Here is a 15,712-nt window from a genome sequence, read left to right as displayed (position 1 = left end):
ATACTTTGCATATCCTTATTGCTTCTTGGTGTTTCTATGTGTAAGGTTCTTGAGCTAGTTGCTAGCTTTACAACAAGCCCAAGTTCATCGAAAACGGAGTTCGCATGCATCTTCTATTGCGTTCTCGAGGTTGGGTGATTTTATCGGTTATTCATGATATAAGGTTCTACCTTTTATATTTATGATAAAATCCCCTCCTACAGATTCTTGTGTTTTCACTTTCCATAGGATAGCATTTGTTCTTATCTCTCAAACAAAATTGGTTTCATTCGAATCGGAGTTCGGGAGCATTTGTTATTAAAGAAAAAGTAAAAGAAGAAAAAGAAAAGAAAAGGGGAGGGGCCAACCGGCCGACCGGGCCAGCCACCGGCCCACCCGGTCCGCAAACGGGCGCCAACCGGACCGGCTTTTGGCTCGTGACCGGCCTCGGGCCCAGTCCATGTCCGGCCTGCCCAGCGCGCCCTCCGACCCACCCGGCCAGCCAACCGGCCTGCCGCCTCACCCGGCCCAACGCCGGCGCCGCCGGCCCGCTCGGTGCCCGCCCGGCCGACCGGCCTCTGGCCGGGCCGGGCCCTTTCCTTCCCCCTCGCGCGGCCCTCAGCCTATCCGCCGCCCAGCGCGGCACGCGCCCCGCCCGGCTGCTGGTCCGGCTGGGCCGGACCCCAGACCGGCCTCCCCAGCCCACAATCCGGTCAGCCGGTCGCCAGGCCGGCTGGGGCGATTTTCAGCCCGTTTTTCTTGCGTTTTCTTTGTCTTTTTCTCCCCAACGGTTGTTTCTTCCTCCTAGCTATAAATAGCCCTTTCTTCCACCTTGAGCAAGTTAGCTCTTCCCATTCTCTCTCCTCCATTGCTCCATTTTGAAGAACTTGCTCTCCCCTTTGATTCCTCCCATAACTCTTGCTATTTCTTGAGGGATCTAAGAGAGCAGATCTAGATCTACATCCCCGCCAATCATTTTCTGCTCTAAGTGAGGAAAACTCTTGGGATCTAGATCTTGGAGTCTTTTGTTGACTTTCCTCATTGTTCTTCCTCTCCAATCTCATCTTAGCATTTGTTGCTTGGGTGGGATTTGAGAGTGAAGGACTTGAACACCTCTAGTGTTCTTGCTTTGCATCATTGCATAGTGTTGAGCTCTCCACCACGATTAGTTCGAGTGAGAGACCGTGAGCTTGTTACTCTTGGAGGAAGACCTCCTAGTTGGCTTGGTGGTTGGTGCTCCGGTGATTTCTTCAAGAAGATTGTGAAGAGGCCCGGACTTCTCCTTCGTGGAGCTTGTGAAGTGGTTGTGGAGCTTGCCATCTCCGGAGCGGAGGAAAAGCTAACCATAAGGAAAGGGCCATTATCCTTCGTGGGTGTGGTTCGGAGAATAGGGTGAGCCTTCGTGGCGCGGGGAATCCTTCGTGGGATCTCCACTCCTCCAAACGTGACGTACCTTCTTGCAAAGGAAGGGAACACGGGAATACATCCTCGTCTCCGCGTGCCTCGGTTATTTCTATACCCGAGCTCTCTTTCCTTGTGATAGCCATCGTGCTTGAAGTACATATATCTTGCTATCACTTGTGCTACATATATCTTGTGCATATCTTGCTTAGCTCTACTTGCTATTGTTACACTTAGTTGAGCTTAGCATATTTAGGGTTTGTGCTTGTAAACTAAACGATAGTTTAATTCCGCATTCTTACAAGACATATCCGCAAGAGTTTTAATTGCCTATTCACCCCCCCTCTAGGCGACATCTCGATCTTTCACCCACTAACAAGACTGGTGAAGCGAAAGGACTAGAGTTGGGTCTAATAACCCCTTGAGCCAGCAACTCGCGCACCTATTTTTCGATTTCATTCTTTTGCATAGGACTATACCGATAGGGTCGCAAATTAACTGGACTTGCACCCGCCAGCAAAGGAATAGTGTGGTCAAACTTGCGGTGAGGAGGCAAGCCTGTCGGCTCTGCAAAGACATCTTCATGAGATTGTAGCAGCATAGCAATGATCTGTGGCACTTTTGTTTGTTGTTTCTTGTCATTAACATTATGGAGTTGCACCATCTAATAGACTGAGTCTTGCTGCTGCAGTTCCTGTAACTCTTCCAGGGAAATGACCTCACACTGCTTTGTGTTGGGACATATGCCTTGCAACTTGCATTTAGCACCACCATCGTTGAATTCGAACCATTTCTCGCCCCAATGATGAGTCATCAGACCCAGGTTCTCCAACCAACTCATGCCGAGGATGACATCATAGCATTGGAGTGGCAGGACTTTGAAGTCGGTATAGAATGTGTTCCCTTGACAATCCCATTGACAGTTTTGCATCTCTGAGTTCCCTGTCAAGATTCCTCCACCAGCTACGCGCACACGCACTGGTTCTTGCATCTTCTGCACCCCTTCCAATTTCTCAGCTAGACTTGAACTGATGAAATTTGCAAACAAACCCGAGTCAAGAAGGATAAGAACATCATGACCTTGGATATGCCCCAACAAACGCATAGATTTTGGGGCTTCAGAACCATTGAGTGCTTGTTTACTGATAGACATGAAAACCTCCTGAGCATCGTGCAAAGCATCTTCAAAGACTTCTGTATCTTGTGTGGACTGCTCACCCTCTGTATCTGCCGCCGACAACATTGCTAATAATTCCTCCACAACATGCAAGGAAACAGTGGTGCTACATTGGTGGCCTGGTGCCCATTTCTCTCCACAAGTAAAGCACTCCCCACGAGCCTTTCTGTAAGCATGCAACGCAGCAATCTTGGAGGTTACTGCATTGGATTTATCAGCGCTTCGCTGATCTGGGCCCTTGACATGAGCAGGTGTAAAATTGTGCATGTGCATGGATTTGGCCGCAACAGGTCGATGAACATTTTTGGGTTCATCCTCTTCAATCTCCTCCTGCAGTAAAGCCAAGGAAACAGCAGTTTCGAGGTCTTTTGGAGAATGGATCATAACCACACGCCTTATGTCATTAGTTAAACCTTCTATGAATCTAGTAGTGAAGAATATAGGATCCAAATCTGGCTTATACACAAGCATGTGATGCATGAGACTATCGAATTTTTCAACATAAGCTACAACAGTACTAGTTTGTTTCAGCTTGAAAGACTATCGGTACAACATTTGATACTGACCCCTGTCAAATTGCTTACTGATCAACTCACACAAGTGATCCCAAGTGAGACGGTCTATCTTGCTCTCTACACTACGCAGCCAAAGTGCAGCATTGCCCGCAAAGTGCATAGTGGCATACTCTACTTGATAACTAGGATCAACAGCAAATAAGCGGAAGTATTTCTCTGCAGCTTTCTGCTAGAGAATAGGATTTTCCCCCTCAAATCGAGGAAACTCAGTGGGAGGTGGAGCAGGTGTAGTGTATGTGAAAGGATCGTATGCCGCACCTATAGGGGGGGGGTGAATAGGTGCTAACCAATTTTTAGTTCTTTTTCAATTTAGGCTTGACACAAAGGTAAATTCTCTAGATATGCAACTAAGTGAATTTACCTATATGACAAGGCAAACAACTAAGCAAGATATAACTAAGCAATATAAGAGATAGAATAGGATAGAGGTAACCGAGAGTGGAGCACGCGATGACACGGAGATGATTCCCGTAGTTCCCTTCCTTTGCAAGAAGGTACGTCTATGTTTGGAGGAGTGTGGTTGCTACGAAAGCCAAACCAACAGCCACGAAGGCTTCACTCAGATCTCCGATGAGCAACGCCATGAAGGCCTAGCCCACTTCCACTAAGGGATTTCCTCGAGGCGGAAACCGGGACTTTACAAGGTTCTTGGGGCACACATCCACAACTGAATTGGAGGCTCCCAAATCTGTAACAATACAACAATCAACAACAACACATCAACACAAATCAACTAGGGAACCAAATAGGAACACTAGCATGAGATCCCTCAAACAAGAGGGGGGAAATGAGAATCGCTTCGGTGAGGATGTAGATCGGTGTCTTCTCCTTCGAATCTCCAAAGATCAAGAGCTTTGGTTGGGGGAGGAAGGAGATCTTGCAAATCTTGTGTTTCTTGAGGTGGCTCTAATGGAGGTGAGGCTTGGCAGATTTCTTGTGCAATGATTGAGCAAGCATCCAAGGTAGAAGAAGGGGGGTATTTATACCCCCTCAGAAATCGAGCCGTTGCAGCTTCCGGGGGGCCGGATATTCCGGCCTAAGTAAGGGCCGGATAATCCGCCCCCCCCCCCCCCCGGATAATCCGGCCTCAGGGACAAAACCAGGACAATGTCCGGCCAAATGTCCGGCCCCTATCCAGACTTGTTTTTCTTCAGGTCCTTAGCCAAAATCGAGGGGGCCGGATATTTCCGAAATGTCCGGCCCGGATATTCCGGCCTTGGGACAAAACCGGGATAATATCCGGGCAAATGTCCGGCCCCTATACTGATTTGTTTTTCTTCAAATCCTTAGCCGAAAACTGGGGGCCAGATATTTCCAAAATATCCGGCCCGGATTATCCGGCCTGAAGAACTTTTTGCTGCTTCTTTTTGACAGAACTGACCACATCCAACACACATAAAAATGTATCTATATAATTCCTGTACCACTTAAGCAAACATTAGTGTATCACATACATTGACATCAAACACACAAAACATAATGTGAGAGATGTTCTTTCAATCTCCCCCTTTTTGGTGTTTGATGACAATATACGGATTTGCAAGAGAATCACTATAGAGACAAGCATGATGGCAAAACATAGAGGCACTCCCCCTACATGTGTGCATATAAGTAATTTGCATTTGAATACAAATACACAACACATAGGAGCGAGGTGCCTCAACACAAGAGGTATCCAACATGAGCTCTAACAAGAGACATAGACAAATATGAAGTTGAGATAGGATGCAAGAAATCATACCCATGTGTAGATATATGATACGGAGATATATCATCACACATAATATAATAGCCTTGATCTCAACAAATAGAAATCTGAAAACCATAACAATGTCTCACACCACATAGCACATAGTTTTAAACGGAACACAAGCAAACCAAATAGTTCAAATAAGAGGGAACACAAGCAATAGAAGAATGATAAACGCATATGCTTGTGCCCAAACCATGCAAATCCCCGAGAGTCCTAATAGAACACTTCTCCCCCTTTGGCATCGAGACGCCAAAAAGGGGACAAGCGCGATGCTACACGTCCCATGGGAATCACTCGGAGGCACCTTCATCATCGGACTGGTATGCCGCTTCCTCATCTTCATCTTCAGTGTCAGGGGCATCCGGAGAGCGGCGAGTGAGGTTGGACCTTTGAAGGCAATCATCAAGATCACTCCACGGAACCTGTGCAGAATGCCATCCACTGTAACCTGGGTGAGCTGGAGGCTGAGGCGGGGGTCCTTGCTCACCACTGAGCTTGTGCAGAATAACCGCCTGAGTATGCTTAATCTCAGAACGCTCTTGGCTGGCCGCATAGTTCTCCTTATGGATCTCAATGTTCATGCAAAGGATGTGACGCTGAAACCAACTAAGCCTGCTCACTTGTTTCCTCATAGCCTGGACGTCAGGATGGCGAGCAGGAGCAAAACCACTAGAACGAGCATCACCCATGAAAGAGTCAGGTGCAGGTACAACAGAAGAGACTGGCTTAAGCATGTAAGCCTTCTTGACATTGTGCTTCATCAAAGGGTACCCGCTCAAGTCTTCACCACCCAAAGCCACACAGTTGTTGATGAGAAGCTGGATGTAGGGTGCATAAGGTATGGTGGTTCGGGAGACCATGGCATCATGGATCTCATGGAAGATGAAATCCATGACATCAATAGTGTAGTTCCATTCCTCATTAACATCACGAGCACACTTAAAGCTGAGGTGCATAAGATCCACAAGAGTTCCCCGGAGAGCATCATTGTTACCACCACTTGGACAAATGGTGGCCCGAAAGAACCGGAGCAACTGACTGTAGATGGGAAGCAGCCCCTTGGCAGAACCAACTGTTCCCGCTGAGGTATAGAGATGAAGCAGTGCATTCTTATCTGTCTTCTGTGGTCCATGAAGGCGACGACCACCTTCTGCAGGAACTCCAAGAATACCAGCAAATCGGCGTAGAGTGGCACTACAGTGAGTGGAGCCAGTCATCCATTCCATAGTGCGGTCCTCATCTTTCTTGATTGCCAAAGTGGCAAAGAATTGCTTCACCAACTCTGGGCTATAGTCACATTGAATCTTCATGATATCCTTCAAGCCCATCCTGCCAGCTACCCAGATTGCATCTTCAAAGTGATTGTTGACTGCCAGAAGGTCCACATCGATAGCTTGCATGGGTCTCAGATTCTTCATGGGCTCATAGATGTCCTTGTAGATGAACTCCTGCTCCATGCACCAGTATCTCCTGCCCTCTATCTCTTCATCCCTTGGGAGGTCTTCATACCAGTTCTTCATGCGGATAGCGGAATAAGAGATTGGGTCCATGGTCTTGTAGTTTTCCCTCACTTCCTTGTTCTTCCGCCTTGAAGCGACGGACTTGCGAGGTGCATTGGGTGCAAACTCGTCACTTGATCGATCATGCCTAGGGCGTCTCTGACCACCCCGAGAAGCACCACCTGTGAGAAGCAAAGGCGGATAGCAAAGAGAAGGTAATGCTCATAAGTCATGTAAGATACAGTAATATACTCTAGAAACATACTATAAGTCGGTACAAATCCAGACATGATAGATTGAAACAAAACTGCAGCGGCGATGAAGCTCCAGGCCGGATAATCCGGTGTCCCCTGGGGGCGGATAATCCGGCCTGGCCGGATAATCCGGTCTGCGCGGGGGCCGGATAATCCGGCCCTGCGAATCTTGCAGTTCTTCCAATCAAAAACTTGTCTAAGACCAGATCGGCCTCATAGCATGCAAGAGGAGTATACTACACATGATTTGAAACAACTAGACACCATCTCCACCAAGAAAATAGCACATACAAATCACAACATCTAGGGTTAGAGATTGTGAATCATACCCACATCCATTGTGGAAACCGCTTGGAGGAGAAGGTAGCTAGGGAGGAGAGGCACCCGATCCACCCAAAAACTCCGAGAGGGAGCGGACGGAGCGTCTCCGGCGAGGAGGAGGAGCTCCGGCGACCTTGAGGGGAGAGAGAGGAGAGAGGCGCGTGGGGGCTGGTTCTGAACCGTTTGCCCCCACGGCCTCGTCCTCAACCCCTTCAAGACCTGCCCAGGCCGGATTTTCCGGGTTGCCCTGGGGCCGGATTATCCGGTTTTCTGTAAATTTCCAGAACACCGGAAATCCTGCCTATCTTTAGTTGGTTATTTGCATAAACCCATATGTGATGCAATAATGTATCACGTCACATATAAGATGCATATTACCAATAAGATGGGGCAACCTAGATCATCCGACCGAAAATCCTCAAACTCCAAGTTTTTACCAAACATGACAAATGAGCAAGATGGAGGTGGCTAATAGGAGAGAGTAGGCTTAGGTTTAGAAGGTACAAACTGTTAATGGTACATGATCACTCAAGTTTGCAAGATATGAGCAAATAAGGCCAAACTAGAGTGATTTCCCATAAGAACATGGAGTTGTCAAATAAAAGGCGATAAGATCCAAATAACTCCAACTCTTTACAAAGAAGAGTGTGGTGGCCTAGGCCACCATATATGAGTGTTGTGGCATGGCACCGCGAAGATATATCTTGGGTCCAAGCCACTACTCATCATTGAAGCTCACATATCAACATATGATATAAAGAGAATGATTTCTTAATGTTGGCATTATGGGGGGAGGGATAGCTCAATAATTTAAACCGCACTCCCCCTATTTCCATGCCCACATCTAAACCAAATAAAGTTTTGAGACGAAGGTGTGTTTGCAAGATGGTCAAGCTATACTCCTTGAATCAATGATATTTAGCTCATTCCTCAAATAAGTGAACCTTGCTTCATCAAGAGGCTTCGTGAATATATCAGCAAGTTGATCTTTGGTAGGAACATAGATAAGCTCAATATCACCACGGGCAACATGATCCCTAATGAAATGATTCCGGATCTCAATATGCTTCGTTCTTGAATGTTGCACCGGATTATAGGCAATCTTGATGGCACTTTCATTGTCACATAACAGAGGCACTTTGTCACAAATGACATCGTATTCCTTTAAAGTTTGCCTCATCCATAACAATTGAGTGCATCCACTTGCGGCGGCAACATATTCGGCTTCGGCGGTGGAGAGAGATATACAATTTTGCTTCTTAGAGGACCAACACACCAAGGACCTACCAAGAAATTGGCAAGCCCCGGAGGTTGATTTCCTATCATCCTTGTCTCCCGCCCAATCCGCATCGGTGTATCCATTGAGAATAAAGCTTGAGCCTTTGGGGTACCAAATACCATATCTTGGGGTATCAACCAAATATCGAAAGATTCTCTTGAGAGCTATCATGTGGCTCTCCTTAGGAGAATCTTGATACCTTGCACACACACCAACACTCAACACTATGTCCGGTCTAGATGCAGAAAGGTAAAGCAAGGATCCAATAATGGAGCGATATACCTTTTGATCCACCTCTTTACCATTGGGATCAAGTGCAAGATGACATTTAGTAGCTATAGGAGTGGCAACACCTTTCATCTCGGTCATCTTGAACCTCTTGAGCATGTCTTGGAGATATTTTGCTTGATTGATGAAGGTTCCTCCTCTCAATTGCTTGATCTCAAAACCAAGGAAGAACTTCATCTCTCCCATCATAGACATCTCAAACCTATCGGTCATAAGCTTTGAGAATTCATCATTGAAAGCTTTGTTAGTAGAGCCAAAGATAATATCATCAACATATAATTGGCAAACGAAAAGCTCCCTATTGACCCTCTTAGTAAAAAGAGTGGGATCGATTAGCCCAACATCAAACCCACGGTCTACCAATAATTCCTTAAGGTGCTCATACCAAGCTCTAGGAGCTTGTTTGAGACCATAAAGAGCTTTATCAAGCTTGTAGACATGGTTAGGGAAGTTGAGATCCTCGAACCCCGGGGGTTGCTTAACATAAACCTCTTCATGCAAAGGACCATTAAGAAATGCACTTTTCACATCCATTTGTTGTAACTTAAAGTTATGATGCGATGCATAAGCAAGAAGGATACGGATGGACTCAAGGCGAGCCACGGGAGCATAGGTTTCTCCAAAGTCAATTCCCTCAACTTGAGAGAACCCTTGAGCCACCAATCTTGCCTTGTTCCTCACAACATTTCCAAACTCATCTTGCTTGTTCTTGAATATCCATTTAGTGCCAATAACATTGCGGCACCCCTTTGGCTTCTCTACTAAGGTCCACACTTTGTTGCGCTTGAAGTTGTTGAGTTCTTCGTGCATAGCTTCCAACCAATCCGAATCTTCAAGGGCTTCAAATACTTTCTTGGGTTCCACTAAGGAGATATAAGCATGATGATTGCTAAAGTTAGCCAATTGCCTTCTTGTGGAAACCTTTGCCCTTATATCACCAAGAACTTTATCATGAGTGTGGTCATGAAGCTCAAGGTTCCTTTCTCTTCTTGCTAGACGACGGGCCTCGATCTCCTCCTTGGTTCTTCTTGGCCTTGGAGGTCTCACTTGATCAACTTGATCTTTTGGGTCCCCGTCTTGACCTTCAACTTGAGCAACTTCAATTTCTTGAGAGTGCTCAACCTCATGTGCTTGATCTTGGACATCATTTGGTGTGGAGCAAATATCCAATGGATACTCGTCGGAGCCATCATGAATTCTTGGTTGATCTTGACCTTGATCTTGTCCTTGATCTTGTCCTTGATCTTGCACACAAGAGGGAGGGTTTTGTTCTTGTTCTTGGGTTGGTGCATCATTTGCTTCACTTGATGGGGTTTGTTGATGTTGAGAAGATGAGGGCTCCACCGTGGTAGAGCATAGTCCTTCCCGAGACGCCACACCGTGTCCCTCAACGGGGCGGAAAAATCCCACACCCATTCTTACTATGGCATCTTGAGGTATTTCTTCACCTGCACAAACATCAACTTGCCCCACTTTGGAGCCATCATTTTCTTCGAGCCTCACACTACAAGATTCAATGATAATCCCGGAGGCTATATCAAAGATTCTATAAGTGTGAGACTCGGCACCGTAACCAACAAATATACCCTCCAAAGCTTTAGGAGCAAATTTAGATAAACGAACCCCTTTAATTTTGTAGAAACACTTACACCCGAACACCTTGAAGTATGAGATATTAGGCTTGTTCCCGGTGAGTATTTCATATGGAGTCTTGTTCAAGCCCTTGCGGAGATAGAGCCGGTTAGAGGAGTGACAAGCGGTGGAGATGGCTTCGGCCCAAAAGTTATAGCGGGATTTATACTCCGCCATCATAGACCTTGCCATATCCATAAGAGTCTGGTTCTTCCTCTCCGCAACACCATTTTGTTGAGGGGTGTAAGCAGCGGAATATTGATGTCGAATCCCCTCATCACTAAGATAATCATTGAGTGTGTAGTTCTTGAACTCGGAGCCGTTGTCACTTCTTATTGCCATAATGAGGAGGTTGTGTTGGCGTTGCACCTCGGTAGCAAAGTCAATGAATATTTGTTGAGTCTCATCTTTCGTCTTGAGAAAGTAGACCCAAGTGTATATTGAGTAGTCACCGACAATCACCAAGCAATGTTTCTTCGCACCAAGACTTGCATGAGTAACAGGACCAAAGAGATCCACATGAAGGAGCTCCAAGATCCTCTTGGAAGAGATGATGGTCTTGCTTGGATGCGGAGAGTCATGCATTTTGCCTTCAACACAAGCCCTACAAACACGATCTTTGGCAAAAGACACATTTTCCATTAGTCCCACAATATGGTTCCCCTTGTGAAGACTTTGCAAAGTTCTCATGTTGACATGGGCTAGGCGGCGATGCCACAACCAACCCACGTCCGCCTTTCCTAATAGGCACATCGCACTTGTCGTGGTGGTCCCCGAAAAGTCCACCACATACAAGTTGTGTTCGCGATACCCAACGAAAGCGACTTTTAGAGTCTTGCTCCACAAGAGGACCACAATATCATTATCAATAAAGACGGCGAAACCCATCTTGCCAAGGGCAGAAACGGAAAGCAAATTGTAACCAAGGGTTTTGACAAGCATGACATCCACAAGAGTAATGTTGTGTGCAACCACAACCTTGCCAAAACCCAATACCTCGGATGTATAATTATCGCCAAAGGAGACGGTGATATGATTTATGTTGGGCCTCAACTCCATGACGAGGTTCTTGCCGCCGGTCATATGACTTGTACATCCACTATCAAGTACCCATTTTGAACCTCCGGCGGCATTGTCCTACATGAGATCAATTCTTGGATTTAGGTACCCATTTTTCAATGGGTCCTCTTTTGTTAGCAACAAGGGTCTTTGGGACCCAAATAGACCAAGCAACATAACCATCATATGGACCAACATATTTAGCATAAACATCACCATAATAATCTTTAAAAAGAACATAGTGAGGGTTATCAATTCCCGCACCATCATCATTAATGGTTTTGCCCTTTCGGGTTTCACCATTAGCTTTCTCATGTGCGGGCTTTGCGTTTTTCTTGTTTGCCTTTTTAGCCTTGGTATTATAACCAAGTCCCTCCTTCCCATTGTTTGACCTTTGCTTACTCAAAAGATCATCCAAGGAAAGTTTACTTTGGGGAGAGGAGGCCTTAGCAAGTTCATCCTTCATCCTAGCATTTTCCTCAATAATATTTGCATGATCACATGAAGGAGTAGAGGTACTAGGTATGTCATATGAAGCAAGCCTAATTTGAAGTTGCTCATAAGACTCGGAGAGGAGAGAGTATTCACTCTTCAAGGCTTTGTGAGCCTTGTCTAGTTCATCTAGATCCTTCACAAGTTTCTCATGATCAACACCAAATTTGGCCTTTTCCTTTATAAGCACTTTAGTCTTAGCTCTAGCAAGATATCTAGCTTTAGTGAGCTTGTTAAGTTTATCTTGAGGTTCTTCAAGATTTTCTAGCCTCTCTTCAAGAGATGCTATAGTTTCTTGACATTCCTCAAGAGCATTTTTAAGAGCATGTATTTCTAGAGAGTCTTCTCTCTCTATTTGGCACTTTTTCTCAAGAGTATCATTTAGTTGAGCTATACGTACCATGAGACTTGAAACATGCTTCTTAGTGTTACCTTATAGGTTACTAATGAAATCATCAAACTCTAGCATTTCTTGTTTCACTTTTAGACTAGCGGGGTCAACCCCTAGATCATTAGAAATGTTAGGCGTAGAGGGGTTAGGAGATGATACCTCGGAAGATTTAGCCATGAGGCAACTTTCTTCCTCCACATGAATGACCTCATTGGGAGATTCACTTGTTGATGAAGAGTTAGTAGAGAGGGAGGCAAGGGCAACCAATCCATTTGAGGTTGCATCTTCTTCATCATCAACATCTTCATCTCCGGAGGTATACTCTTCTTGAGTTGATAACACAATAGATGTGTCCAAGGTGGACCTTGCCATGAAGCAATGTGCATTCTTGCGTTGAGGGTTCTCATTGGGTGAATCAAAGAGAGAGTAAGAGGGAATGTTGGTGGTGACAATGGCGGCCACTTCTCTTGAGCTTTCCTCTTCATCATCACTAGCACTCTCAATCTCATCGGAAGAGTATTCTTCTTTAGTCACTAGCACAATCCTTGAGGGCCTTTTCCCCTTCTTGTTCTTGTTATAGAATTTCTTGTTGGGGGGCTTTGAATATTTGCCCTTTGAGTCTTTGCTCTTGTCCTTGGGGATGAGCCTTCCGCCATGAGTCTCCCTATTCTCATAGGGACATTCGGCAATGAAATGGCGCTTGTCATTGCAATTGTAGCAAGATCTTGTTCTTGGGCCCGAGCTTGAGGGACCCCTTGAGTTGTTTCTCTTGATGTTGTCTTCCTTGGCCTTGGAAGGATCAATCCAAAAGGTGTTTGCATGGAACGCCATGTGGTCATGGTAGTGGTGTTCCAAGTCTTCCGGATAGGTCATGCTCCAAGATGCCCTATAAGATTCTTGAGGAATCACTTCTTCCACGGAGTTGACCACCAAGGCAAGGTTGGACCCTTTTGTCATCCCAATGGCACGATTGCGGGAATCATGAGAGTTTTGCTCAAGCACCTTGAGAGCTTGCATCTCGTGCACGGCTTGTTGAGAGGTGAGAGAGGCATAGCATTCTCTTCCGACAAGAGTCTTGACAACAATAGGCTCAAACGGCATCATGCACTCAATGTACTTCTCCTTGATCCAAGAGTCATCAATGTGAGTGGCTCCAACATTCCGGAAGGAGCCGGCAACGGTGAGAAGTCTTCCATACATGTCTTCATGATCTTCATCCGGTAGCCTCATGAATCCTTCGGCTTTATTCCAGAGAGCATTATACTTGTTCCTTCTTGTGCTCTCACTTCCAATGCAACTCGCGGCCAAACCATCCCAAGCATCCTTGGCGGTGGTGAAATGCCGAACACGAGACAACTCCTTTGTCCCCACAGCAGTTTGAATCATGTGCAAGGCGGTGTTGTTGAGTTGACTATCAACCGCTTCTCTTCTAGTCAACTTGTCGGGGTTGTAAGGCTTGAAGCCTTCCACGATGATTCTCCAAAGTTCATTGGAGGCACTGCGAACATGAGAGCTAAACTCAAATTGCCAAGTATCGTAATCATTAACGGAAAACTTAGGTGGGTCGCCCGGATGTTTATATGAGGATGGGGAACCGGTATATCGGGTGATTGGAAAGGTGGAGGTACTCGATTGTAGCTCTCATCACCACTAGTTCCCCTAGGAGATGCAATGGTAGATTTGATAGTGTTTATGTTATCACCATCCACGGGTGTGGTAGAGGAGGGTAATACCGAAGCATCACCCACTTCTAACGCATCCGTGACACTACCCTCTTTGGTGGGAGCCACGGGACGGGGCGGAGTCAAAAGCTCGGAAATCATCTTTCTCATGCTTGCCATTTGAGCATCCATGGATGACCTCAACGAATTGATATCATCCATGGTGACCATCTTAGCCTCCCCTTCCGTAGGTCCATCGTCCGGCATACTCTTAGACGGTTAAGCCCGAAATAAGAGCCGAGGCTCTGATACCAATTGAAAGGATAGTATGCCGCACCTAGAGGGGGGGGGGTGAATAGGTGCTAACCAATTTTTAGTTCTTTTTCAATTTAGGCTTGACACAAAGGTAAATTCTCTAGATATGCAACTAAGTGAATTTACCTATATGACAAGGCAAACAACTAAGCAAGATATAGCTAAGCAATATAAGAGATAGAATAGGATAGAGGTAACCGAGAGTGGAGCCCACGATGACACGGAGATGATTCCCGTAGTTCCCTTCCTTTGCAAGAAGGTACGTCTACGTTTGGAGGAGTGCGGTTGCTACGAAAGCCAAACCAACAGCCACGAAGGCTTCACTCAGATCTCCGGTGAGCAACGCCACGAAGGCCTAGCCCACTTCCACTAAGGGATTTCCTCGAGGCGGAAACCGGGCCTTTACAAGGTTCTTGGGGCACACATCCACAACTAAATTGGAGACTCCCAAATCTGTAACAATACAACAATCAACAACAACACATCAACACAAATCAACTAGGGAACCAAATAGGAACACTAGCATGAGATCCCTCAAACAAGAGAGGGGGAAATGAGAATCGCTTCGGTGAGGATGTAGATCGGTGTCTTCTCCTTCGAATCTCCACAGATCAAGAGCTTTGGTTGGGGGAGGAAGGAGATCTTGCAATTCTTGTGTTTCTTGAGGTGGCTCTAATGGAGGTGAGGCTTGGCAGATTTCTTGTGCAATGATTGAGCAAGCATCCAAGGTAGAAGAAGGGGGTATTTATACCCCCTCAGAAATCGAGCCGTTGCAGCTTCCGGGGGGCCGGATATTCCGGCCTAAGTAAGGGCCGGATAATGTCCGGCCAAATGTCTGGCCCCTATCCAGACTTGTTTTTCTTCAGGTCCTTAGCCAAAATCGAGGGGGCCGGATATTTCCGAAATGTTCGGCCCGGATATTCCGGCCTTGGGACAAAACCGGGACAATATCCGGGCAAATGTCCGGCCCCTATACTGATTTGTTTTTCTTCAAATCCTTAGCCGAAAACTGGGGGCCGGATATTTCCAAAATATCCGGCCCGGATTATCTGGCCTGAAGAACTTTTTGCTGCTTCTTTTTGACAGAACTGACCACATCCAACACACATAAAAATGTATCTATATAATCCCTGTACCACTTAAGCAAACATTAGCGTATCACATACATTGACATCAAACACACAAAACATAATGTGAGAGATGTTCTTTCAGTATGCCTCCCCAGATTTGGTAGGATTTACATGAACTAAATCAAGGATTCGTTGGCTGTTGTCCGTACCTGTGACCGGGGATGACACGGTGAGAGCAAGCTCACCTGCCATGCCCCGGTGGTCGTGGTGCCCGTCGTGGCCGTTTTGCCTGGAGCCTTGCTCCCGTGGTGCTGCGTCCGCGATGTGCGGCACAAGAGGCTTCGCGGGCGGCGCTACTCCTGGCGGTGTGCCTAGGGCGCTGAGGCCCACGCCCACCACCACTCTGTCCACCTACTTCCGCAGGGCTTCCATGGATACGGCCAGATCTAAGACCTGTACATCCACACCACCGCGCCATGAATGGATTGACTGGAGGGATGATGAGTTGGCGTCGATGGAGGCCTGATTTGCCCCCAACTTGGTCTCCACGGCTGTGAGGCCATGCC

This window comes from Lolium perenne, chromosome 4 (assembly GCF_019359855.2).
Source record: "Lolium perenne isolate Kyuss_39 chromosome 4, Kyuss_2.0, whole genome shotgun sequence".
Taxonomy (NCBI): Eukaryota; Viridiplantae; Streptophyta; class Magnoliopsida; order Poales; family Poaceae; genus Lolium; species Lolium perenne.
The sequence above is the reverse complement of the archived record's forward strand: the minus strand, read 5'-3'. Positions refer to the sequence as shown.